The sequence below is a fragment of the Maylandia zebra genome, linkage group LG5 (assembly GCF_041146795.1).
Source record: "Maylandia zebra isolate NMK-2024a linkage group LG5, Mzebra_GT3a, whole genome shotgun sequence".
Classification (NCBI taxonomy): domain Eukaryota; kingdom Metazoa; phylum Chordata; class Actinopteri; order Cichliformes; family Cichlidae; genus Maylandia; species Maylandia zebra.
The window spans coordinates 41,063,796-41,090,173 of NC_135171.1; the positions used below are offsets into that span (position 1 = coordinate 41,063,796).

General features: G+C 44.4%; 1 protein-coding gene across 4 annotated transcripts in view; it reads right to left on the reverse strand.

Moving 5' to 3' along the window:
- pcbp4 (poly(rC) binding protein 4) overlaps window positions 1-26,136 on the reverse strand; it is a 195,710-nt gene extending 169,574 nt beyond the window's left edge. For 3 of the 4 annotated variants that reach the window (XM_076884386.1, XM_076884381.1, XM_076884384.1), the window contains exon 1: window positions 25,721-26,045. The gene's annotated coding sequence lies outside the window, so the exon portion shown is untranslated. The other variant, XM_076884382.1, reaches the window with a different exon arrangement.
- Between the last annotated feature and the right edge of the window lie 242 nt (window positions 26,137-26,378).

A 26,378-nucleotide genomic window follows, 5' to 3' on the forward strand; every position in this document is an offset into this window, starting at 1 on the left:
AGCACCCTGTGCAATTTTCTATATTTGTGTCTCGCTGGAAACGGATCACATGCGAGTTTGTCAACAATCCAGAGGAAACGTTCGACTGAAGCTAAAATTGTGATCATTTTATCAACAAATGTAATCTCAGTCATCTAACATGATTGCCTGTTAACGTAAACATTATGCATTTATTGAACTTTATTGAACTTGAAATGTGAGTCAAGTGACAAACGGGAAGGATCCTCCAGGCTCAGGGTGGAGCAGGAATACACCACGACTGGCTGGGATGTGAGGGGAAAGAGAAGACAGCGTGGTGATCTAAAGTCCATCGAGAATAAAACCTGCAGACTCCATCATCAGATTGGAGACAGCCATGCAGCTATGGGTTCACCCTCCAAAAGGAATCAGCACGGCCGTCACAAAGAGAGCACCGGAGACTCAAAGCCAACGAGACACAGAAAACAGAGCTCATGTTGTCGGTCGATGAGATTTTCAACATGCAAACATGAGCAGGAATAACTTTTTGTCCTGATGTGGATTCACAGCAAAAGGTTATGTTGGACGGATCAATGAGTCACCATCAGCACACGACACGTAGATTTAAAGGGCCCGATCTCCTCACTCTGAAATGATTCTATGTGAACAGACGATCCTGTGAGGTTTCTGTATCCAGTTCTTAGCATTTCATCCCCCAAATGTTGATTCTCTCTGAGGTGCAAAGGTGCAACTTGTTTCTCCAATCAAAAAACCATGAAACATACACTCAGCTAAAGCAAAAGTTGGAGTTCAGAAGTGGTGTCACAGTGGGTGGGCAACAAACCGACAGATTACAAAACTGAAGAGCTGTTGAGTCGACGAGCAGGAAAAACTTACAGTCACAAACACTAGTCTGAAACACAAGCTTGCACAGAGAAAAAGAATCAAAGAAGGTGCTGGAAGAGTCAGAGCAATACTGATCCAACATTATGTTTCATAAAACCTCTAATGAGACAAAACAAGCATGAAAACAGCCTGGAGTCCTGATCCGGAGAAAGAACTGACACAACCACGAGGGTCAGACTACATGTACACTCAAACCATTTCTAAACCACTTGCACGTCTGCACGTGGCCTCAGGCCTCAGTCATCCAGAGACCAGTGACCTGCTGCCAGCTCTGGTCACGAGACGAGAAAATTAGTATTCCCCAACTGGTTGGTGAATATGCAGCAACCTCCAAAAGTCAAACTGGCTGCAAACTGGTCACTGCACCAAAAACCACCTCGTGATTGCTTTGGTTGCTAGCAGGTTGTATGGACAGCACCAACTTGTGTGCAAACACTTGCCAACACAGAGCAGCAATAAAACACAGCTGGGCCTTACTGCTGGAAACAACATGATTCAAGGGTGCAGCTTTTACTTTGAAGGGCAGGGCTCTCATTTTCCACTTCCCACTTGTCACTGTTTCATGAGCACTCAGCGAGTAGGTTGCAGACAAGCTGTTATCTTGCATACAAACGACGGGTGGCTGCGGGAATATGCAACTAAAGCAATGCAGAAAAATTTTGTGCAGTAGCTATGACCAGTTTCACCTCACAGAAGCAAGGACCACTTGCCAGCTGGTTGGCAAGAGGTTGGAGAGCCTTTCTTGGTAGGGGAAAACTCATTTTTCTCTAGTGACTGATGCCACCTGTGACTGGCATCAGTCACTAGGTCTCTTATCTGGTCTCTTATCAACCAGAATCACAAAAGCATTTATTGATCTGTTTAATAATCGTCCTGTAAGCGATGGAGAGAGGCACCTACTGTCAGACTCACCCTGCAGGCGTGCCTACCACAGGCTCCAGGGCTACAGCCACGCCCCCTATTCCCCTTATTCTGAACACTCAGTATTATTACTTGATTAGATTATTAGAGGATTAGGCTGCAAAATCAAACCACTTTATAATAATTAATTGGTCTAAATAAGTAAAACAAATCTGTTTTGTTTTGTCTGCGGCACTAAAAAGGTTGTTTAAAGGTTTCTCTTCCAATTATGATTTATCGATCCATGTCTAATCTTCCCGTTTGTTTTACCTTTAGGCCGTTTCCTATCTCGGATCACGGATGACTCGAATGTTAAGATTCGTGTTTTCAAACCAACACATTGTTGTCCGTTTCCATAGTGATGATGCTCCAGGCACAAAGAGGCACGATTTCAGAGCCGTGCACGTCGCCTGCTGCGCGGAGTTCAAGGCAGCACGTTCCTCATCCATCACCTGCAGCACCACGGCTCCATGTATTTGATCGAATTTAGTCCTCGGACTGTTTCTGTTTACAGCTGAATGCAGGAACGGTGGACGGGGCCCTTTTCCGCTCCTCATCTTTTTCCTTTTCGATTCTTTTTATTGATTGGTGACAAACGGCAGCAGGGCTCCTGTCACAAAGCCAGCCACCGACATCATTGACATAAGTGTTCATCCTAACAGAACATAAATTGAACATGTGCAGCAGCTGCTGGAGCCGCAGTTAGCCGCTTGTCTTTTGACCCCATCTGTTGGCAACATGGACCCCCCCAGCCTCCACCACAGAGCATCTCAGGCCTGCTAACCCAGAGATGACGATTCAAATGATGCAGAGACTTTTTAAAAAATATTAAAAAATGATTTTTTTAGACAGCAGAATGACTACGAGCTGGATCCGGTAACAAACCCAGTCTGACATTAGTGATGTTTTCCTGCTTTAACTCCAAAAAGGAAAAAACAAAAGTGAGCCGTCCCCTTCAGTGTTATCGGCGGGGCTGTTTGACCCAGATCCCCGGGCTGTGAGAGCATCCGAGTGGCTGCTCGCTCCTACATAAGATATGAGAAAGCCGTGCAAGTGTTCAACTCGATTATGCGGATGAGAGGAGAGCGCGGCTGGCTTTATAGGCCGACCAGCAGGGCCTCGAGAACCTCGAGTAAACCGGAGTCCTGTTTGATGTTTGCTGACAGAGATAACAGGAGAGGGGAGAGCATGTCATTTCTTTAAATTGAAATGTAAATCCACCTCGGCAAACAACGGCGACGGCTCGCGATTCTACCGCAACATGCCGAAAGACTGTGAGTTACCTCAGCACAAACACAGGACGCAGTGATCGTGGAGCTCTTTCCTTTTGAGGAAACAAAGCAGGAACATGGCTGGAACATCTGCAGTAAAGTGGAACCTTATTTGAAGCTTTCCACAGACCTGACCAGCAGCATGTCAGCGTACCACAAAAAGCAGCTTAGCAAACAAAGAGATGAAATCTACTTGCTTGTCCAAATGTGCAGAGATTTTTATGCAGTTCTTTAAGACAACAAAAGGCGACTGCGCACAAAAATAGGTAAAAAAAAAATCATCCTGCACAAAAGAAAGAAGGAAACAAACAGCCAGGGCAACAATCCCTCTTCAGTCCCGCTGTGTGACAAGCGCACAGTCCCTCAAAAGGAAATTTCTCTTTCACATGCCTGGGTACAGTATAATACCCGAACAAAGATCACTTTAGCTCTATAATATACTATCGGCGTGCTGAGAAGACAGCTAGCGGTTTGTGTTACGAGGCAGACAGAAGGGCTCGGGCTTAATCTGACACGCTCGTCCTCTGCAGAAAGGAAGTGAGCTTCATAACGAGACTCCATTTCACAAAGCGCCTCAAGAATCAGGATACAAAACTGGGCTTCAAAACCTCAAAGTTGCTGATGTGTGCCAAAACAGAGCTCAGTGTGGGGCTGTGTGATATCAAATGGTGCAGAGAAACAGAACAGAGGACCTCAGAAGTGCTTCACGCCAGATCCAAGATAGCACACCGGCTCGTTTTGTTCTGCTTTTTCAGGCCTCTCTGCACAAATATTCATGAACACTGATCTCTTTACTTCCTGTATTTTTTTCCTTCAGCAAGCTGAAATGTTTCATTTTTCCTCATCTAATCTGAGCTTCCCTACAATACGTTGGAACTAGGGCTGCCACGATTAGTCGACTAGTCACGATTACGTCGACTATCAAAATCGTTCACGAGTAATTTAATAGTCGACGCGTCATTTGAAGCTTTGTAAGATAGTGAAAGACGCAGGAATAAGTAGCAGGATTTAAGAGTGTAATAACGGACTGAAACAGAAGATGGCAGCACTGCATGTACAAGGATGCCAGCTGCCGTTAAACCCCGTAGAAGAAGAAGCTGTGTCCCAGAATTCATAGCGCCCTGCTCAGTTTCCAACAATGGCGGCAGCTAGTTAGTTTTAATATTACTCTTATTATTCTTTCTGGGTCACAAAATAAACGTTTAACATATTTTCAGGTAAGAATGTAGCTGTGTAAACCACATACTTTCAAAAGTGCTCCGACGTTTCCGGAGACGTCTGTTACCCACTAGCTCGATAGTTAGCCGGGATCAAGGGTCACTAGAGCCATGAGAACACCGGACTCCGGGCAAATCGTTTTCAAACCCACCGCCGTCTTTCGCTACTCAGGTTAAACATGATATATGAGTCACTTAGATAAATTAAAAATGTTATTGTTTGGCTTTTTTTAGTATTTTATTTGTTCCTGAGTAAATCGGTTTGGCTGAGATTAAAGTTATAGTTTTTACACAGCTGAATAAACGTCAAGCAGACAGCTGATTATCAGAAGTGTGAGATGCTCCAGAATTTACTCCGGTGTCCTGTTATATTTTAGATAGCAAGGAGTTTATTAAACTTCACCGAAACAATCTGCAAATGTCATTAAAATTTAATAAACTAATATCTTGTCTTTATTTTTAGTTTGCACAGACCTTAAACACTTAAAGCTGTAAGCTAATGATAGTTATATAAGAGCAGATGCTGCTGGTGCAATAAGCTGTAGTTTTACATCCAATGGATGATGATCTGATTAGTCGACTAATCGCAAAAATAATCAGTGACTAGTCGACTATCAAAACAATCGTTTGTGGCAGCCCGAGTTGGAACAATGACGATCCAGGGTGAAAGGACCTGTTGACGGCTTGGTGCCGGCATCTCGTGACGCTTTAGCGTTTCACACGAGGCTGGGATGTTTCGACTGTATGTTGGTCATCAGTGTTTTGAACCCTCACAGGTGAACCCGGCTGCAGGGTGTCGTGTTACATCCCCTCAGCAGGACGGGATCGTAAACGTCACTCATCGTAAGCTCTTTTCGCTCCGCTGAGACTGCCCTCCACCTGTCTCCTCACTGAGTTATTAACCTCCAACCTTTGCTATCTGATGGCTTACTGCCACCGTTACTCTCGGGCTCATTCCCGTATCTCCTGGATCGCATCTTTTCCACGTTTCTCCCGGCCGCCGTCTTTTTGTTCCTTATCTGCCTCGAACACTGCGAGTTTCCACACAAAAGCACGCGTCTCCTCCTGCTTTCAAGCTCTCTCACAGTTTTTTTAACCGCCACCTCCTTCCACTCTCTCATTTCTCTCTCTTCTCCGCAGCTTTCTCTGGAGACTAAGTGCATTAGTATAAGAGGCTCTCTACCAGACTCGTGGCCTTCCTTCAGGCGCTGCAGCTCATGGGCCAAGCTCCCTCGTGCACTCTCAGAGGCTGAGTGCATTTCTGCGAACCCTTGCTTTTGTGCAAGGCAGAATGATAGAGTCTTCACATCCATTAGTGACCGTACATCCGGTCAATACCAATGCAAGCTGCTTTGTCATGACAGGGGCAGGAGGTTTACTCATAACTGAAGTCAGGATTGCAACCAACAGAACTCGGAAAGAGCAGCACTAAATCGACCGATGCTCTGAAAGCTCTTATTATGGGTTTGCTCGCACTAGAAAGAAAAAAGTCTAACAGGAAGACGGAGGAAATGATGACTGGTTTCTCCACTACGGCAAAGAAGGTGGAATAATTTCAGGACATGTTTTATATGAGCAAAAAGCAATAAAACAAAAAAGAAGTGGATGCTTCCACGGGGCGATCATGAGATATTTGAGACTAACTGCAGACAGTCACGCACAGTATCTGCAGGAGCCTGAAGCTAAAACAAGGATGGGATTTGTTGCTGTTTTTATTTAAAAAGCATTTTGCTTTCATGTCTCTTGGTTTTCTAATCATTCTCTTCATACCAGCAGTTATTGCTGCTGTGTGTTTGCTACAGAGGAAATACTGACAGTAATGATAAACTCCTGATACGACACAGAAAGCCTGTTGAAAGCTACGAGCTTCACTCCGGTCAGCTGGTCCCACAAAAATGGAGCACTTATTAACGTGCTGGCAGCTGTTTCATAATAACAGATTCATTATTAAACGTTTAAACATTCTCTGATTCTCTCTTTTCAACAATAATGATTGGCAGTAAACGGAAAATATTCCACCTTTGGATCAAAAGATTTCCCCTTAAGCTAATTGAAATTACGCTGCCAGAGGAAGCATCAGCATTTTCCAGGAAATTTCCTCGAAAGCCAAAATCTCAGCATGTCTGAACGTGCAACAGGTGTGATGGAGGAAAGAGGTTCATACAAGCCATTAGACAGAACTATGAATAATCACCAACCCCATCACATTGGCAACACCTCAGAAAACTTCCATCGAGCTTTGCTCCCCTTCACCTGTGACGGTCCCACGCCGTCAAACACAGGAGGCGGGGAGTCCCCTCCTCTCAGCTCTAATTAGACTCATTTAAGTCAGACACTAAAGCGGACATCTACACCCCCCGGAGCCAAACTAACTTAACATGTTACCATCCACATTTTTCATGAGTCATCAGAGCTGCAGGGCCAAATCTGACAGCTAGCATGCTTGGTTAGCATGTAGCTGGAACACAGCAGGTAGAGGCGCTTCTTCTGGGCTATATTCTCAGCAGCATATTAAACATATCAGGTCCCATAAGGAGAATCCTGTGCTAACGGCTGTCTAAATGACTCGGGTAAAGTTTGTAGCATGCTTGCTTGTTGTTTTTGTCTGCTTCCACTTGTCTTTGCACTAGGATGATGTCGGTGTAAATGTGCAGTCATATTCGTTGTGTTCCCACTAGTGCTGTCAGCGTTAATCTGAAATGACGTTAACGCCACAACACGGCAAATCTCCGTTAACGAGCTACCGCCGATCGCCCCGTGCGTGGGGCTGGACGGCCAACACGTTAACGAGCTAACTGCGCTAACGCACTAGCTCCCACCCATGTAATTGAGCATTGTGTGGCACATCCGACATACTGTTTTACTTTAGTCCATGACGCGCTTACCTTCAGGGTCATACGTCACATGAAGACCAAAATAGTTCCAAAGGCCAGATCTGAATGAGGGTGGGGGAGGTTCAATTTGCCATGTTGCAACGAGCTTAGCTTCTGTCTCGCTAGCTTGCACTGCACTCAGTGAATCTGAGTTCGACTACTCCGCCTAGGCTGCACTGTCGAGTGCAGACCCACTGAGCGCTCAACACAGACAGCATCGTCAGAAGGAAAGTTGATAAAATAAATTTAAAATTTTGTATTGTTCGATACATATGCGTACCGAACCGAAAGCACTGTATCGAACGGTTCAATATCGATACGAGTATCGTTGCACCCCTAATGGTTTACTACCACAACCACAACTGTGAACATCGCCTCACTCTTTCACCTCATCATCGAGCTGGGTGATATTTCAGACCGTTGAAGCTAACGTTCTGACACATAGTGACCTTCGCTTCACTCTGAAATGCAGAAATTGTTCCAGTTTCTCACGTCTGTACTGACAAGACAGTGAAGCACAATACACACCCATGCAGCCGTCTGCCATCCAAGCAAACCACCCGTGCTGTCTGCCGCTGGAAGGGGAAAATGGGCAGGTTACAATCAAAACTGACTGATGTATTAAAATCGAATGTTTGGTCTTCATGGCCATGAAAGGCAAAGCTGATTGGTCATTAAGACCAGAACAACCTGCTGTCCTAATCTGTCCTGAGGTAAAAACTGAAGAGCAAACTGTTCAATCATCCTCAGAAACAAACCTGCTGAACAGCAGCCTGCAGGAAGGATGGTTTAATATCTAACACGAAAACCACACTTCTGCACAGAGCAGTCAGACGGCAGCACGGTGACTGTTATCAGGTTCACTAGTAAAAACATATCAAAGCTTAAATCAAGATCAACAATCGATGATTTTGACTTTAAAATCCCTTCTGCAAAGCCTGAGCACTAAACAGGAATGAGAAATGGTTGCAGGTCAGCGGCTCAGTCAGCAGAATAATCACTTCCACCGGCAATATTTCCCGTCACTTGACTTTAATCTCTCAGTCCACCAGAGTTCCTTTAATTAACAAATTGCTTGACAACAAGCTGACTGGCTGTCTCATAAATAACCAGTGGATCGCAGCTTGAGAAAGCGATTTGGACTGGATGCCGATTAATCCGCAGCCAGCATCATCCCAGAGGAGAGCGACTCGCGAAACTCCCCGAAGAGAGCGGCTGTTCAAAGCTGCGTGCACAGACGTCAACCGAAACGGCTTGATCTGAGGAGCCGAACGAAAGTGGCAATCATCAAGAGAGGCCTGAAAGTGAGGGAATGAGAGCAGCTAGAGTAGGAGTGAGGAGGTAGAAAAGAAAAAGAACAGAGAGGAGCGGTTATGAAACGGCGAGACAAAGACGAGGGCTGGAAAGGAGACAGCGGGAGAAAGAAGTCTACTCACTAATTAATAGGTGTCTGAATTTCAATTAACGCTGACCTCGATTTCTGTGAGGAAGAGAAGGAAGAAGAAGAATAAAAAGGAGGGACAGCTTATGTAAGAGGGCATCTGTGGAAAATATTTTGTTGTCCTGGCGCTCTGCTGATGTGAACAAGGCGCCCATTCTTCAGCAGAGGGCTGGATGTTAGCTGCAGGTCTGCCTGGAAGTTGGAATAATGCGACGTATTGTAGCAGCAACACGACGCAGCGCTCGGAGCAGAGCTGTGATTGTTTCCATGTGTGACATCGTGTTCCACACTTCGGCCAGTGTTACATTACTGCACAATAATGCTATTATGCTGTTATAACCGCATCATGTTCGGTGTCACTGTGCATGCTAGTCACTGTGATGTGCGCCGTTCTGACACTTTGTTCTTGCTGCCAGTTAGGGCTCACCGTACAGCCTACATTTCCCAAAATGCATCTGAGAATAGAGAAACTGCTATCTGTGCTTTTCAAGGATGGCTTGTGCGTTATTATTACTGACTAATCAGGAGGTTTTATGACACAGCAAGTCCAAAACCTGCTTCATACTCAGTTTACTGCAACCTCAAACTGGACAGCAAAGTCCCAATTTTCACCCCAGAGAAGGTGGAGCAATCAAATCTGGAAGAAGTGTGGTGGAGGGGGGCGTAGTCGGATGAAAACACCAAACACAAAACTGTAAAAGCTGCTTCCCTGTTACTAAATACATTTTCAAGCGTTTTCTGTCAGTTTTCTGGGCGGAAACAAAAGATGAACAGGATAGACCGGAGAGACCACACCCGACTGAAATCAATCGACTTCTTCTCTGCACCGATTTCACCACAGCTGACTTCTTCAGAGCCATTAGTAGAAATCTAAAATGTGCTTTATGAGGGAGAAGTCTGTGAGGGACCTGGGAGGTGTGGACTGTAGAGAAGAGGAAAGAAAGTTGGTAGATACAAGACAGAATATATGTGTTTGAATGAGTCATGCAAGGAGTAGATTTAATGAAGATTGATTAGTTTAAATACCCACGGTCAAGAAAATATGTGAAGAAGGGAGTGCAGGCAGGGTGGAGCGGGTGGAGACGAGTGTCAGGGGTGGTTTGGGACAGAAGGAGAGCAGCAAGGTTTAAAGATGGTGGTGAGAGCTGCTGTGGTGGCTGGGAGAGGGTGGAGGCCGAGCTGAAGATGTTCAGATGTTCACTGAGCAGCTTGGATCAGAAATGAGTCCATCAGAGGGACAGAGAGGAGAGGCTGAGAGGGTTTGGACATGTGCAGAGGAGGGAGGGTGGATGTGATGGACAAAGGATGATGAAGATGGAGCTGCCAGGCAGGAGGAGAAGAGCTCAGAGAAGATTCATGGGTGTAGTGAAGGAGGACATGCAGAGGGCTGGTGTGACTGAGTAAAAACACACGAAAGATGGAAAGCTTGGCTTAAGATAAGATGACATAACATAAGATAAGCTTTATTAGTCCCACGCGTGGGAAATTTGTTTTGTTACAGCAGTGGACAGTTCGAAGTTACATGGAAAATTAGAAAAACACTGGAATAAGATATCAATAGATAATGTACACAACTGTACACAATAGAACAAAATAAAATACTTTATACAATCAAATAAAATCAGAGCACAAATGCTATATACAATTGAGTATAAAACAACGATGCCAGAAAAGAGTATTTTAGTATATTTATATACCACACACACACACACACACACACACACACACACACACGCACACACACACACACACACACGCACACACACACACACACACACACACACACACACACACACACGCACACACCAATCAAGAATGCAAAGCTACTAAAGGGAGAAAGTAAAGCTGGCAGTACAAAGACGACACTGTTGTGCTTCCCTGCACTTGTTCCTCTGTTTGCATGTTAGATTTCCTCCAGCACGTCAAACCCTTCTGTCCCTTCTGTGGGGCGATCGTGGCTCAAGAGTTGGGAGTTCGTCTTGTAATCGGAAGGTTGCCGGTTCGAGCCTCGGCTCCGACAGTCTCGGTCGTTGTGTGCTTGGGCAACGACCCGTTGCCTACTGGTGGTGGTCAGAGGGCCAGGTGGCGCCCGTGTCCGGCAGCCTCGCCTCCGCCCCAGGGTGGCTGTGGCTACCCTAAAGTGCTTTCCTTAGGGACTAGTAAAGCGCTATACAAATTCTGGTGAACAAACCTTCAGGTGTGGAAACTCATCACCAGCCGTGATCCTCCACACGGGTGGGTGGCTTTGTAGGAGAAGTCCACAGCTGCCCTTTAAGCAAGTTTGAAGCCACAGAGCACACAGTGTACGACCTGTCTGAACACGCCCGAGAAGATGACCTTGAATATGAGATCATCCAAATGTAATGAGTTTATTGTGCATTTTCTCTTCAGATGCCCACAGCTTTTACTGACACCTCTTATTTCTGTGAGTCACTCTGTGACAGAGCTGTGCTTTCAAAAACCAACAAATCTCCCCTTTACTTCTCCAACGTTCACCTTTATTTACTGCAATGCAGCTCCGGCAAAGATGTCAGAATAGTGACTGTGTCTGGCCCGTGATGATGAGAAACAAGAAAGAAAGCAGCCGTTTTATCCCACGACACCCGCTGCTGTCAGACTCCTGCTGCAGAGCCCAGAACCTCAGTCTGAAGCTGTCTGATCTATTTCTGACTCCTTGTTCTACTTCATAATGTTTGTGTCTGAATTCACGAATATGCTGCGTTACACTTTTTGTGATGCAGGTTGTGCGTGAACATTATCAAATTTCTGTTCTTCAACCAGGGAGACGAACCCTCCTGCAATAAAGCTACATCTGAAACCCTCACACACCTCTGCTGCCACCTCCACCTGTGTGAAAGAAAGCAAAGAACAGAGCAAAGCCAATGCTCACCCTTTAAAAACAGGTTAGGTTAAAGAAGAGAGCACAATTTTGGGGGCTTTTCTGAGGTAGAAGGCCACTAAAGTTTGCAGCACAGACGATACACAGGAGACTTGGTGGGCATCGACATCAAAGCTCATGTCCTGGATTCCAGATAAAAGCCTGGAAATACTTGGATGGTAAAATAAAGTTTAAAGCACCCAAACACGGAGCTTTGCTCATCCAAGGAAGCTTTGTGTTGGGAAAAAAAGAAACAAATCGATGCGAGTGTGTTTACCCCACAAGATCCTACAGCGTCACGCTTCTGAAAGATGAATTTCTTTAAGTGGAGTCGAGATAAAAACGATAAAGCGTTTCCTCAAGAAACCCCTGCAGTGCAAGCAACGTCATTAAAAGCTCCGACACAGAGCCTCCAAGTTCAGCTCCGCTCTTTGTTTCTGTACGTTTATGACACTCGCAGCAGGTAACGGCCTCAAACGCACATTTCTGCACGTGAAGAAGTCATAAGAAAAATGTGACAATCGAGTCACCTCAGCTTCATGAAAACTAAAAGAATCCATAAAATGAGGAAATGCAAATAAAAAGGTTTGTGTGTGAAAAGTGACGCACGAGAACAACATGTTTCAGTACAACAAGGTTTCATATCGAGCTGTCAATGCACACGACAACATTCTCCTTCTGTTAGAGCGAGACACAAACTTTAGTCCTGAAAGAAATATCTGATTCTTCGGTTCTTGAATGCGTCACTAAATCCACCAGAGAGACTCAAACTTTGTCTTTCTGCTGTTTAATATTACACAGGTGGTCCACGGCAGGTCTTAAGAGACTTTAAAAGAAGATGTCTGAGCACAAAGCTCCGGACATCTTTTCAAAGTGAAAAAGAAAATATTGGAGTGAAAGACATCTGCAGGGTGAGATGTTAATGAAAGGAATCCCTCTATCTTTCAGCCTGATGTCCAACACTGCAGATATGCTTTTGGTGACCCCCCCAGACCGCTCTCACCCACTGGGACACAAACACAGGACTTTAGCAGTGGCTCCTTTGATTCCTGTGAGTCTCACCGTGGTTGTGACGGTCGGGCTCGTTGCGTTTCAGACGGGCGGCTGGATTGGCCGAGTCGACGCGGGCTCTCAGTCGTGTTCTGTGAGCTGCTCCTCAGCAGATTAACCTGGTAGGTGCTGTGTGTCAAAGCAACGTGTCCGAATGTTGAGTATCAACGAGCGTAGAGATCTTATCCTCTTCACCTTTCAGTGGAATGGAAAGAGTACGCCCCGAGGCGGGTCAACATTTTCCATTATTTACCAGATGCTTAAAAAAGAAAAAGCACACTTTTCCAAGCCGAGCAGTCCACGCAGAGTCTTCTTAAACTGCAAACAGTGCACTCATCACTGCTACTCTTACCCATCGGTCCATATACAGTGACTGGGAGAGGGGGGCAGGATGAGAGAGACCAGCATATCGCAGTGAGCTGCAGGGCGGTGCGGCGATGCTGCCTCTTGGGTGTATGCAGAGTCGGAGACCACACCAAAGTCCTCCAAGAAACGTGGATTCAGAAAATCTTTTTTCTTGAGAATCTCAACATGCTTTTTCCCTTTTTCTGGTTCATCTGTTTAATTTCACACAGTTCCTCAGTTATTCTGGATGTAACCTGCTAACCTCACTGTCCCCTCAGAGTCCACCTCACGCTCAGTCCTGTTACTGTGACTGAATTCAGAGGTTGGATTCACTCAGCAGCAGCTCCTCTGACACACACGGTGCCGACATGCGTGTGCTGCGGAGGGAACATCTCGTTACAGCACACGCAGCTCGAGCGTTTGCTGCCCTCGTCGTCTGTCGTCTCAGAGCTCTCTTTCCCCCTCAGGACTTTTGTGGATTTAATCAGAAAAAAATTAAGCGATCAGTGTTTCCCGTGGATTCTCCCGGGCCGTGGATTTCATGGAAAACAGCGAGCGGCCCTGACATTTTACGCACTCGCACATCCAGCGATTCAACTACCTCCCTGTTCGTTCACGTGTTCGCACACAAAGCAGGCCGGGTTAATTTGTTTACGCATCCCAGAAGCCACGTGGTCAGCCTCGGGCCACGGCTGCCCTGCACGATCCATATCTGCACCTTTGATGATCACAGAGTCTTCTCTCCGATTGGTTCCACGCACGCAGCGAGGTAACAAACGCACATGAAATCAACTCTCTGCAATTAGAAATACACAAACAGACACGCTGCATCAGCCAGCTTTAGGCCCGAGAGCTCGCCGTCACCTTTCAACTCCATCGCAACAGCATAAATTAGCATGATCCCCAGAAACGTGCATGTCTGTGACTGTGTCCGCACAGTCTAATCACTGCGACTAAAACATACACGCTGTGGCTGCAACCCTTACACACCATCCTCATCACAACAGCTACTGGTGCATTCCTCGATGCTAACAACAACAGGCCACAGGCAGTGGACGCTTTGCCCCCCCCTCGCTCTCTCTCACTCTGTTTGTCTGCCCTATAAATAGCCCATTACTTTGAAATGCAAGTATGCTTCCTAAAATCTCCACCCCTCTCGCTCCGAGCGCGCTCCCTGGGACGCGCACACAGGCGACGCTCACCCATCTACAGCAGAGTCCAGATTAAACTCCTTTTAAAGCTCAGCGAGGTCGGAGCGGCAGCATCACTGGGCCATTTGATGTGGCTGGTTGATATGCAGCCGGCAGTGTTTGGCTGACTGAGTGACTGAGTGGGAGCACGCCGTGCACCGAGAGCGAGGCCGCTTTAACTCGAGTGCGCTGTACAGACGGGAAGAACAGCCAGACGAAATCTGTCAAACTGCATCTTCTGTCACGTTCGGCTAAAAGCTGCAGCTTAACGCTAAACATCATCAAGTTATTACGAGGCTCCTCATAATTAGTTTTGTTTTAAAACAATAAGCCACATTCTCCGGCTCCAGCTTTGCTCTTCACTCGTTCTCTGCTGAGTTCTGAACTGACGGTCGTACAGACATGACTGAACACTTGGACTCTGACGGCATTGCAGTGCTGCATTACACGCCGAGTCTAAGAAATGAGATGAGCTGACACTAATTCATATGAGGTGACACGATCAGAGGCAAAGCTGCTTTGGCAAGAGTTAAAAATATTCCAGCTCGCTTTGTGTGAATCCTGAAAACCCATCAGCTGAGATTCTCCTGACACCACCAACCAGAGATGAACGACTAGCTCGCCGACTCCGATTGAGGGCAGCTGGGTCAGCGGCGCCGCTATGCAGGGACCAGGAAAACTAAATGTGAGAGATTGTTGGACTTCATGGGAAATTCTTAAAGTATTCCAACTATCAGCTACACTCATCCTCATCCAGCTGGTTGGTTTCCAACAACGCCATGTAAGCTCTCCCTCACATTAGAGGTGAACACAAAAATAGGTTTAGCATCCAGCGTCGATTAATGCTAACACACGCAGGTGGCTCGGTGTTCTTACAGAGTGTACAGGTAGGGCTGGATCAGGTGACCCTGAATCCTCCCTCAGTTATGCTGACATCACGCTCCAAAGCCCTATAGGTGTAGGCTGCCGGGGGTTCCCATGATGCACTGGGTGTTTCTTCTTCACTCACTATGTGTTAACAGTAGGGCTGCCACGATTAGTTGACTAGTCACGATTACGTCGACTATCAAAAGCGTCGACGTGTCGTTTGAAGCTTTGTAAGATCCCAAAAGACGCAGGAATAAGTAGCAGGATTTAAGAGTGTAATAACGGACTGAAACAGAAGATGGCAGCACTGCATGTACAAGGATGCCAGCTGTTAAACCCCGTAGAAGAAGAAGCTGTGTCCCAGAATTCATAGCTCAGCACAGCTCAGTTTCCAACAATGGCGGCAGCTAGTTAGTTTTAATATTACTCTTATTAATCTTTCTGGGTCACAAAATAAACTTTTAACACACATTTTAGGCGAGAATGTAGCTGTGTAAACCTCAAATATCTGCTCAGTTTATCAAGACACCGCATATTTTCAAAAGCACTCCGACGTTTTCGGAGACGAGGCTGCTGAGGGATTCCCATGATGCACTGGGTGTTTCTTCTTCACTCACTATGTGTTAATAGACCTCTCTGCATTGAATCATATATGTTATTAATCTCTGTCTCTCTTCCACAGCATGTCTTTATCCTGTCTTCCTTCTCTCACCCCAACCAATCACAGCAGATGGCCCCGCCCCTCGCTGAGCCTGGTTTTGCCAGAGGTTTCTTCCTGTTAAAAGGGAGTTTTTCCTTCCCACTGTCACCAAAGTGCTTGATCATAGGGGGTCATATGATTGTTGGGTTTTTCTCTGTATGTGTTATTGCAGGGTTAACCTTACAATCCGGTCGTTAAGTGATGACGTGACGAATCCTACTTGCGGGTCTAAAGTAGTCTGCGTTTAATATGGCTTTTGTGTTGTTAACATGTTTAATGTTTTGTATTTTCTTCTATTTAATCTCAAAAAGCTCCTAAAACAGTCAGTGATCACTGTTGACCTCCCTCGGCTTTTATTACCACTAATCATTTATTTAAGCTCAGTTTTTAAAACCTTAGGATGTAACTACAGCCCAGCCCATGCAGCAGTATATGAACGACTAACCTCGTATTGTGGATGGATTATCTCAGTTCAATTCAATTTAATTCAATTTTATTTATATAGTGCCAAATCACAACAAAAGTCGCCTCAAGGCGCTTCATAGATACAGAGAAAAACCCAACAATCATATGACCCCCTATGAGCAGCACTTTGGCGACAGTGGGAAGGAAAAACTCCCTTTTAACAGGAAGAAACCTCCGGCAGAACCAGGCTCAGGGAGGGGCGGCCATCTGCTGCGACCAGTTGGGGTGAGAGAAGGAAGACAGGATAAAAGACATGCTGTGGAAGAGAGACAGAGGTTAATAACAGATATGATTCAATGCAGAGAGGTCTGTTAATACATAGTGAGCGAGAAAGGTGACCGGAAAGGAAAAACTCAATGCATCATGGGAATCCCCGGCAGCCTAAGTCTATTGCAGCATAACTAAGGGAGGATTCAGGGTCACCTGGTCCAGCCCTAACTATATGCTTTAGCAAAAAGGAAAGTTTGAAGCCTAATCTTGAAAGTAGAGATAGTGTCTGTCTCCTGAATCCAAACTGGAAGCTGGTTCCACAGAAGAGGGGCCTGAAAACTGAAGGCTCTGCCTCCCATTCTACTTTTAAATACTCTAGGAACAACAAGTAGGCCTGCAGAGCGAGAGCGAAGAGCTCTAATAGGGTGATATGGTACTACAAGGTCATTAAGATAAGATGGGGCCTGATTATTTAAGACCTTGTATGTGAGGAGCAGGATTTTGAATTCAATTCTGGATTTAACAGGAAGCCAATGAAGGGAAGCCAAAACAGGAGAAATCTGCTCTCTCTTTCTAGTCCCTGTCAGGACTCTTGCTGCAGCATTTTGGATCAGCTGAAGGCTTTTCAGGGAGTTTTTTGGACATCCTGATAATAATGAATTACAGTCGTCCAGCCTGGAAGTAATAAATGCATGAACTAGTTTTTCAGCGTCACTCTGAGACAGGATGTTTCTAACTTTAGAGATGTTGCGCAAATGGAAGAAAGCAGTCTTACATATTTGTTTAATATGTGCGTTGAAGGACATGTCCTGGTCAAAAATGACTCCAAGGTTCCTCACAGCGTTACTGGAGGCCAAGGTAATGCCATCCAGAGGAAGAATCTGGTTAGATACCATATTTCTAAGATTGTCAGGGCCGAGTACAATAACCTCAGTTTGATCTGAATTAAGAAGCAGAAAGTTAGCGGCCATCCAGGTCTTTATGTCTTTAAGACATTCCTGCAGTCTAACTAATTGGTGTGTGCTATCTGGCTTCATGGACAGATAGAGCTGGGTGTCATCGGCATAACAGTGAAAATGTATGCTATGTCTTCTAATGATGCTGCCTAAGGGAAGCATGTATAATGTAAACAGAATTGGTCCTAGCACTGAACCCTGTGGAACTCCATAATTAACCTCAGTGTGTGAAGAGGACTCTCCATTTACATGCACAAACTGGAGTCTATTAGATAGATATGATACAAACCACTGCAGTGCAGTACCTGTAATACCTACAGCATGTTCTAATCGCTCTAATAGGATATTATGGTCGACAGTATCGAACGCTGCACTGAGGTCTAGCAGGACAAGCACAGAGATGAGTCCACTGTCAGAGGCCATAAGAAGATCATTTGTAACCTTCACTAAAGCTGTTTCTGTGCTGTGCTGAGCTCTGAAACCTGACTGAAACTCTTCAAATAAGCCTCTGCAGATGATCTGTTAGCTGTTTGACAACTACTCTTTCAAGGATGTTTGATATAAAGGAAGGTTGGAGATTGGCCTATAATTAGCTAAGACTGCTGGGTCTAGAGATGCTTTTTGAGTAAAGGTTTAACTACAGCCAGCTTGAAGGCCTGTGGTACATAGCTGATTATTAGAGATAGGTTGATCATATTTAAGATCGAAGCATTAATTAATGGCAGGACTTCTTTGAGCAGTTTTGTAGGAATGGGGTCTAAAAGACACGTTGAAGGTTTGGAGGAAGTAATTATTGAAGTTAACTCAGAAAGATCAATTGGAGAAAAAGAGTCTAACTTAACATCAATGGTACTAAGAGTAGCTGTAGATAATATTACATCTGTGGGATGATTACTGGTAATTTTTTCTCTAATGATAAAAATTTTATTTGTGAAGAAGTTCATGAAGTCATTACTAGTTAACGTTAAAGGGATTGTTGGCTCAGAAGAGCTCTGACTTTTTGTCAGCCTGGCTACAGTGCTGAAGAGAAACCTGTGGTTGTTCTTATTTTCTTCAATCAGTGATGAATAGTAAGATGTTCTGGCTTTGCGGAGGGCTTTCTTATAAAGCAGCAAACTTTTTCTCCAGGCTAAATGATGATCCTCTAAATTTGTGACACGCCATTTCCTCTCCAGATTACGAGTCATCTGCTTTAGGCTACGTGTTTGAGAATTATACCACGGAGTCAGGTACTTCTGATTAGAGACCTTAGTTTTCACAGGAGCTACAGTATCCAGAGTCGTACGTAGTGAGGAGGTGAAATTATTAACAAGATAATCGACCTCTGTTGGAGTAGCGTTCAGATAGCTGCTTTGCTCTGTGTTGGTACAGGGCATTGAAGATGATAACAGTGGGTGGATTATATTCTTAAACTTACAGCGCTTTCAGAAAGACGTCTACTTTGATAAAGTCTACTCTCCACCGCTGTGTAATCAATTATTGTAAATGTAAATGTTATCAGGAAATGATCAGACAGGAGAGGGTTTTCAGGAAACACTGTTAAATGTTCAGTTTCTATGCCATATGTTAAAACAAGATCTAGAGTGTGATTAAAGTGGTGGGTGGGTTCTTTTACATTTTGAGAGAAACCAATTGAGTCTAATAACAGATTAAATGCCATGTTGAGGCTGTCATTTTTAGCATCTACATGGATGTTAAAATCACCCACAATAATTATTTTATCTGAGCTCAGAACTAAATTAGATATAAAGTCTGAGAAATCAGACAGAAACTCTGTGTAAGGCCCAGGTGGACGATAGATGATAACAAGTAAGACTGGTTTCTGAGTTTCACAGCTGGGGTGGACGAGGCTAAGCATCAGGCTTTCAAATGAATTAAAAGTCTGTCTTGGTCTTTCATTAATTAATAGGCTGGTGTGAAAAATTGCTGCCACACCGCCCCCTCGGCCTGTGCTTCGAGGTTTCTGGTAGTTAGAATTAGGGCTGAACGATTATGGAAAATAATCTAATTGCGATTTTTTGCCCCAATATTGCGATTGCGATGCGATATGCGATTATTTTTTAAGGTCTTTGTCTTCTGTATTATTAAACAAAGACAAGCAATACATCATATAGTATGGCCAATACTATATTACATTAATTTTAAACTGTTCTTTCCTGGAAGACAGACCTCTGTTATGATGACATGAGGTGATGCATGAATTGATGACTGACATTTTTATTTAACTTCTTCAATCACAACAGTATATTTGAACATACACAATAGTTTATTTTTAGCTTACAAACATCTGAGCATAAAGTGCTGACAAGGAACCCTGGTGTAAACATTAAAATGAAAGTCAGTACAATGTGCAGATTGCAGAAATATACATAAACAAAATCAGTGGCTTTACCACACTCAGTTTTTCGACATCTGTGAACTACTAGACAGTCATTCAATTAAAAAATAATATTAAATAAATAAAACTAATAAATAAAAAATACACACATCTTACTGATCTCTGCAGTCAGTAACATTACACATAAAGTGCAAACATAATAGCAATTGTATAAACACACACACAAACACGCCTTTAAAGTTTAAAGGCGTGAAATTGGACGGTCTAGTTCTGATTAGCGTCACCGCTGTCTCGGTGGAGTTTAATAAACTCGGCCGTCTGCTTCTTGCTATCTAAAATATAACCAGACACTGGCGTAAATTCTCGACTGTCTCATACTTCTGTTTAATAAGTTTTCTGTTTGACGTTTAGTCAGCTGTGTGAAAACCAAGGAGGAACCCACCCGGGGGATTAATAAAGTTTTATTTTATCTAATCTAATAACTTTAATCTCAGCCAAACCGATTTACTCACGAACAAACAAAACACTGAAAAAAGCCCAACAATAACATTTTTAGGTTGTCTAAGTGACTTATATATTACGTTTAACCCGAGCAGCGAAACTCCGCGGTGATCTGAAAATGATGTGCCGGGAGTTGTGCCGTTCTCGGCCGCATCAGTAACCCTCGAGCTCCCGGCTAGCTGTCGAGCTGGTGGGTAGCAGACGCCTCTGAAAACGTCGAAGCACTTTTGCAAATATGGGATATCTTGATAAACCGAGCAGATATTTGATGTTTACACAACTACTTTCTCGCCTGAAAATATGTTAAAAGTTTATTTTGTGACCCAGAAAGATTAGTATGAGTAATTTTAAAACTTAGTAGCGGCCGCCATTGTTGGAAACTGGAGTTTGGCTGGGCCACGCTATGAATTCTGGGATATGGTAGTAATTTGGACAGCCTTCGGCGCGTCGCTGTGACGTAATCGGTCTACAAATGCGGCCTCAGGAGGATGCAGCCCATGAATTTGGACATGTCCAGAGTATAATCGCAGCCTTTGCGGTTAGAAAATTGCACTTGATCATGTCGCGATATTATCGCAAATGCGATATATCGTTCAGCCCTAGTTAGAATGACTCGGGGGTGTTGATTCATTTAAACTAACATAATCATCCTGCTGCAACCAGGTTTCTGTAAGGCAGAGTAAATCAATTTGTTGATCAATTATTAAGTCGTGTACTAACAGAGACTTGGAGGAGAGAGACCTAATATTTAATAATCCACATTTCACTGTTTGTTGTTGTTCTCTGGCTGAAGTTTGGTCCTTTTACAGCATCCTGCCATGCGATTACATTTGTTCCTGACCACCGAGAACACTCACCTTAACTTTTATCCAGTGGAAAAAAAGTTAGCTTGTTTATATTATGCTAACATAGCTGTGTCGCTAGCGGTCACGTAGCACATCATTATATACCAGCTAGCCCAACTTCAGTAACCCTACAAACGTCACTGCTGTTTAGCTTTGTCTTCATTTATGTTGGAAGTGATAACAGAGCTGTACGTTTGAATTTGTTTCCAAAACCCCGCAGTCAGGACATGCTATATTGTATTTAGATAGAAGCTAGCGAGCTAACTCCCTGCTAACTTCTAACTCCGTTAAATGTCATAAATTCCGTTTTCATGGATGCCTGGATGTTAAACTCAATTGTTACACCTGGTAGAGCAGAACGCTGATCATTTTATTAAAGATGAAAGACTTTAGACAGTTTTTCAACTCTCAGTAATGCCATAGTGATCGTTTGATATATGGACCTGCAGCGGAGTTTAGACCCAGACACGGCTAGTGACGTCAGACTGAACGACTGGATATAAAATATATGTTGTTGTGATGTATCAATAAAACTGAATTGTGTTCAGACTGAGAGTAAAATTCAATTCTGGCCCACATTTCGGTTGTGTTTACGTCACACAGCTAACGTCCAAAACGTTCATTTTTCTGTGTTTTTAGGTTTTGTAAAATTTAAAGCTTCTAGATAAACATGAAAAGAAAATCATTTAGTATTAATTTATCGATATTTATTTATTTTCTGTGTCCTTTCAATGAATTATTGTCGTTTCGTGATGATGCACATGAATAAATGTGCAGCATGTTCATAAATAGTTAAAATTCTGATAAAGAGTTCAGTATGTTTACAAGAAATCGTTGATTGATCACAAAGCACAGGGTGACATCACCACAGGCTACAGAGGGAGGAGCTGCAAAGATCTGACCCGGTCACGTCCACAGCCGAGAGGCTCACGGGACCAAGTTTCAGGGCCAAAGATAATAAATAAATCATGGAGAATCATCGTTGTGTGGCTGATGGTGGATCCTCATCTCTGGTTTTTTCATGATGCATCAGGGTTTTGAACATTTCACAGTTGCAAAGCTTCCAACGCAACACGCCAACAACCAGCAGGTCTGCTTCGTTTCTCCAGAGCTCAAAGTCCTCCCATTCTCTGGGCTCATGTTGGGATTATTTTGGTTAAATTAAAAAAAAACAAACCAACAACTTTAAAAAAAAAAAATAATAATAATAATAACAACATATTCACGAGTTCAGGCACAGAGAGCACGTAAGCTCGACACAGAGTCACCACGCAGCCGTCACGGTCACCATCAGTAAGCAGACATCCCCACACCGTTAGTTCCACAAAAACAAAACGTGCGTCCCGGGATCTGCAGGAGAACCCCCCCACAACCACCCGAGCTCGGCTTCACGGTTGATCCACGGTCACGCCAGCAGCAGCCAATGGAAAACTGCATTTCCCGTTCAAGGTGGTGATGTCATCACCTGGAGCCTGACTGAGATCATTTAAAATCTCGATGCAAACGTCTCACATTTTACTGCCTCATTTAGAGTTTAGTTGCGTTTGTATGCATTTTAAAAGGGTCCGTTCGTTCTTTGTAGATGAATAAATACTGTGGTGCGTTAGTGATGCTCATATTTAAATATTCAAATAAAGATGTTTATAAAAAGCCTCTTTGGTGTTACTTTAGAGAGTCGATGATGAAAACAATTTTAAACATTTAAATGGAATAATTTACTCTGAGTGGTTTTCTTACATGTTTAATTTGAATCCAAAGATTTTTTGGTTTTTTTCCAAAGAAAAGAAAAAAGATCTCAGAATTTTGTTGAAATGAATGCGCGCTGCGACACCCACAGTGCTGTGCATAAAAATGAACATCTAATCAAAGGATTTTTGGACTAATAGAGGCGTTTGTAGTATCCGTAAGACACGTGTCTTGTTGATTTGTTGTGCACGTATCATTTAAAACACAAACTCAATCACATGACGCGAGATTTCAAAGCCAGATTTCTGAAAGCGCCGCCAGCTGTTGTCCTTCGTTACGTCCGACGCGCTGCACTAGTTTGTCGGCGCATCAGAGCCGATCTGACAACTTTTTAAGCCGTCTCTGGACCATCTGTGAGTGTGCGATACCACGATCAGCCACGCCAGACTGAAAAGGCATCGCTCGACATCCTCGACTAATCCAGCAGAAAGCAGCAGTGAAGATAAAGCAGGCAGAAGACTGATGTTCTCACCGGAAACTGGCCTCGTATTCTGTAAATGTGAGGCCCGCAGACTGACACGAGTTCACTGCGCTGCTGTCACATCGCACAATAAAGCGGCTTTTAAAGAGCTCAATAAAAGCTATTTGTAAAGACAAAAATAGACAGTTACTTCTGCTGACAGCAAAGAAATGGCTGCAAACCGCTGCGAAGCAGGCCTGGAGAAAAGCCCACAACAGCAGGCTGTCAGCGCTCAGCATCGGTCACAATATTCAACGTTTTATCCTGAAAAATCCTTAATAATATTTAGATTCATGTAATATTTTTACCCATGCCCATGTTTGTTACGTGTCTGTTATTGTAACAGCCTGATGGGTCAGAGGTGATGCAGGATCAGTCTGCTAGTTTGCATCAATTTCCAGAAAAGAAACCTGAAGTCAGATTTACATTTTGTAATTTTTTTTCTTGGAGTCCAAAAGTTCCCAAAAGTATTTTTATTATCCTACATCAGAAAATTAAGCCACAGGGTTTTGGGGAATGCCGGAGCTGCAGATGGGCCTCTGAACGCCCGCGAACAAACTCAAAACTAAACGAAACAAAAGAGAATCCAAATATGAGGAACACAGATGAGACGTGTGCGGGATGAAAACGCCAGAGTCTCAGAAAGAAAAGTATATCTTTACATGCTTGTAGAATATAGATTTTGCCTGTAATATCTCATTGCCTGCGTCTTACTGCGTATGTTGACACAGTAACTTTGTTTCGATTTTGAACAATACAACATAAATACATCAGGCAGTCACTCGAATTCCAGTGAAACAGCACACAGCCTGCTTCTTATCGTTTCTACCTACAACTCACGGCCGTAGCTGAGAGAATCGGACTGAGCAGTAAATCAGCAGCTGAGAGGTGAGCCAAACATGTCAGCGCTGTGGATAAAACATTAGGAGATCTCTCATAAAAAAGTTAAACCATCTACATTTTTCAGAAGTAGGATCTAAAGCCAAGCAAGCTGGTGTTCCTATGGAGGGCTTCCCAACCAATGAAACGTACCGCAGCACCTCAACAGTCTCATCCGAGGCCCAGTGAACAAAAACCAGCCCGTATGAAGGTGAAGGTCACCGTGCTTTGAAAAAGCCTGATCGTTGCTAGGCTAGCAGGTGCTTTCATCCTGTCTTTTAATCAAGTCTTTGAGAGCTAATCAGCACTGGGATGGTTAATGGGCCCAGTTTATCCTGCAGGGGTTTGTGAAGGTCGTGGACTGGGTTCAGTCACAAGAGCAGGGACAACAGTGTTTGTCTGCAAACACTGAGCGTCGCATTAATAAACTGCTTGGTCAGTTTTTGCCGAGCTTTGTTGTGTTTCCTTTTAATATTTCTGTGTAACTCAAACTGTTTGAATCTGCTTGGACTGTCGGTTTGTTGATTCTGAACATTTGAAGCAGTTTCCCAAAACATTTTTTTTTTTTTTTTTTAAAAAGGGAGAAAATGTTGCAGCTTCTCAAACGGTAACTTTTATTTATTTATTTTTAACCATCTGGACTGTTTGGGGGAATCTGTTCCACAGTTTTAGAAATATAATGAATATTATTGCTTTATACCTTGACTGTGACCTGCTTCTAAAGTGCTGAGGGGAAAAACATGATCACTTCTCCCTCCTGTGAAGGCGGGAGAGCAGACACTGCAAAAGGTGAATAATCACAGATCGAGCCCACAGATGCTGCCTCCTGTAGAGATGGATATTTGCATATTTCCCACTGAAATACATCCCGGATCACTCTGACTCTTTCTGCGTGAGCTTACTTTCAGCTGAGGATTATAGCTCTCCAGTGAGGACACAACGAGATCAGACCATAGCAATTACTGAGCCACAGGCCCCCATAATGACACTAACACCCACACACTTCTGCACACACACACAGAAGCAGAAGGTAGGATGTGGTTTGAGCGTCTTGTCTCCAAACAAGGCTGCTGATGTAACAACCGAACATCTGTGAGCCTTGGAGCAGAAGCAGCCATATGCCACCCAAAATTCTGGAGGAGATGGTGGGAGTGTAGGTGGGGGTGTAAGTGCTGGTGTAAGTGTCTTCTATTAGAGGGGTCGATATGAGAGTGGGGTCAGTGGAGCCTCCGGGGGCCCACCTCAGATTACTCCTGTGAAGAGCGGCCAATCATTTCTACTCAAATCACAGGCAAAAAATCCTGTATGAGCGCGACCCCGTCACCTCTGCAGGCGTGCACGGCGACACGCGGACTGTCCAGTGAGTGAAGTAAACACCGGGGGGGGGGGGGGGGCGGATCCAGCGCTGATCGTTCCCAACAAACGGCTCGGATCCAAAGAGCCACCCAGCGCGCGCAAGCAGTGTCTCTCTCTCTCTCTCTCTCTCTCTCTCACACACACACACACACACACACACACACACACACCGCTCAGTTCTGTGCAAGTTAAAGTCAAACAGCCCGTGCACAACACCAAAGCTCCCACCGGTAACCCACTTCACGCGTTGCGCGTCCACACGAGAGCCCGGCGCTGTCTCGCGTGCGCGTGGCTCAGCAGCACGAAAACATTTTAAAGAAACGCTCAAAGCGAAACAAGATGAGGAAGGAAGGAAAGATTTCTCTTACCGTGCAAACGAGGAGGAAGCGAAGGAGAAATTATAAATCCTTAGTTTGTGCCCGCATTGTCGGACGGAGAAGGAGACGAGGAGGAGGAGCGGGCTGCTGCTGCTGCTGTGAGGAATAATCCGAATGTCAGTGACAATAAACCGGAGAGCAGAGGAAGAGGAGGAGGGGGCGCTACCACGTCCAATTAGAAACAGTGGGATTGATTGTTGCAGGAAATCAGGCAGTTAGTGTTCAGAGCAGTTCCACCCAGTCAGGATGGAAGTGAGTCGCTGAAGACTAAACACTGCCCCCTTTACATTTGATTCATAGAAATAAAGAGATGAGAAGCTAACCGTGAAGATGATCCCAGTGACCAAAGCCGGCCAGAGTTTTCATTCAGGCTCGCGTATGACGCACAGACTTCCTCCACTGTGCTGCTGAAGTCCACTCTGTGATGTGTGGAGCTGAGATTAGTGGGGCTGATTTCCATATTCAAAGCTGCTACACTCAGCATCTGCCTCCAGCTGCTGCCATCTAGCGTCGGTATAAGGTCATTAAACCGGGAGGAGTTACTGCTCTGGGCCCTAGCAGTGAATTCACAGGACATTTAATGCCAGCTACATTTACTGTGACCCTACTGTAAAGAAAATATACACAAACTCTACAATAAATTTACAAT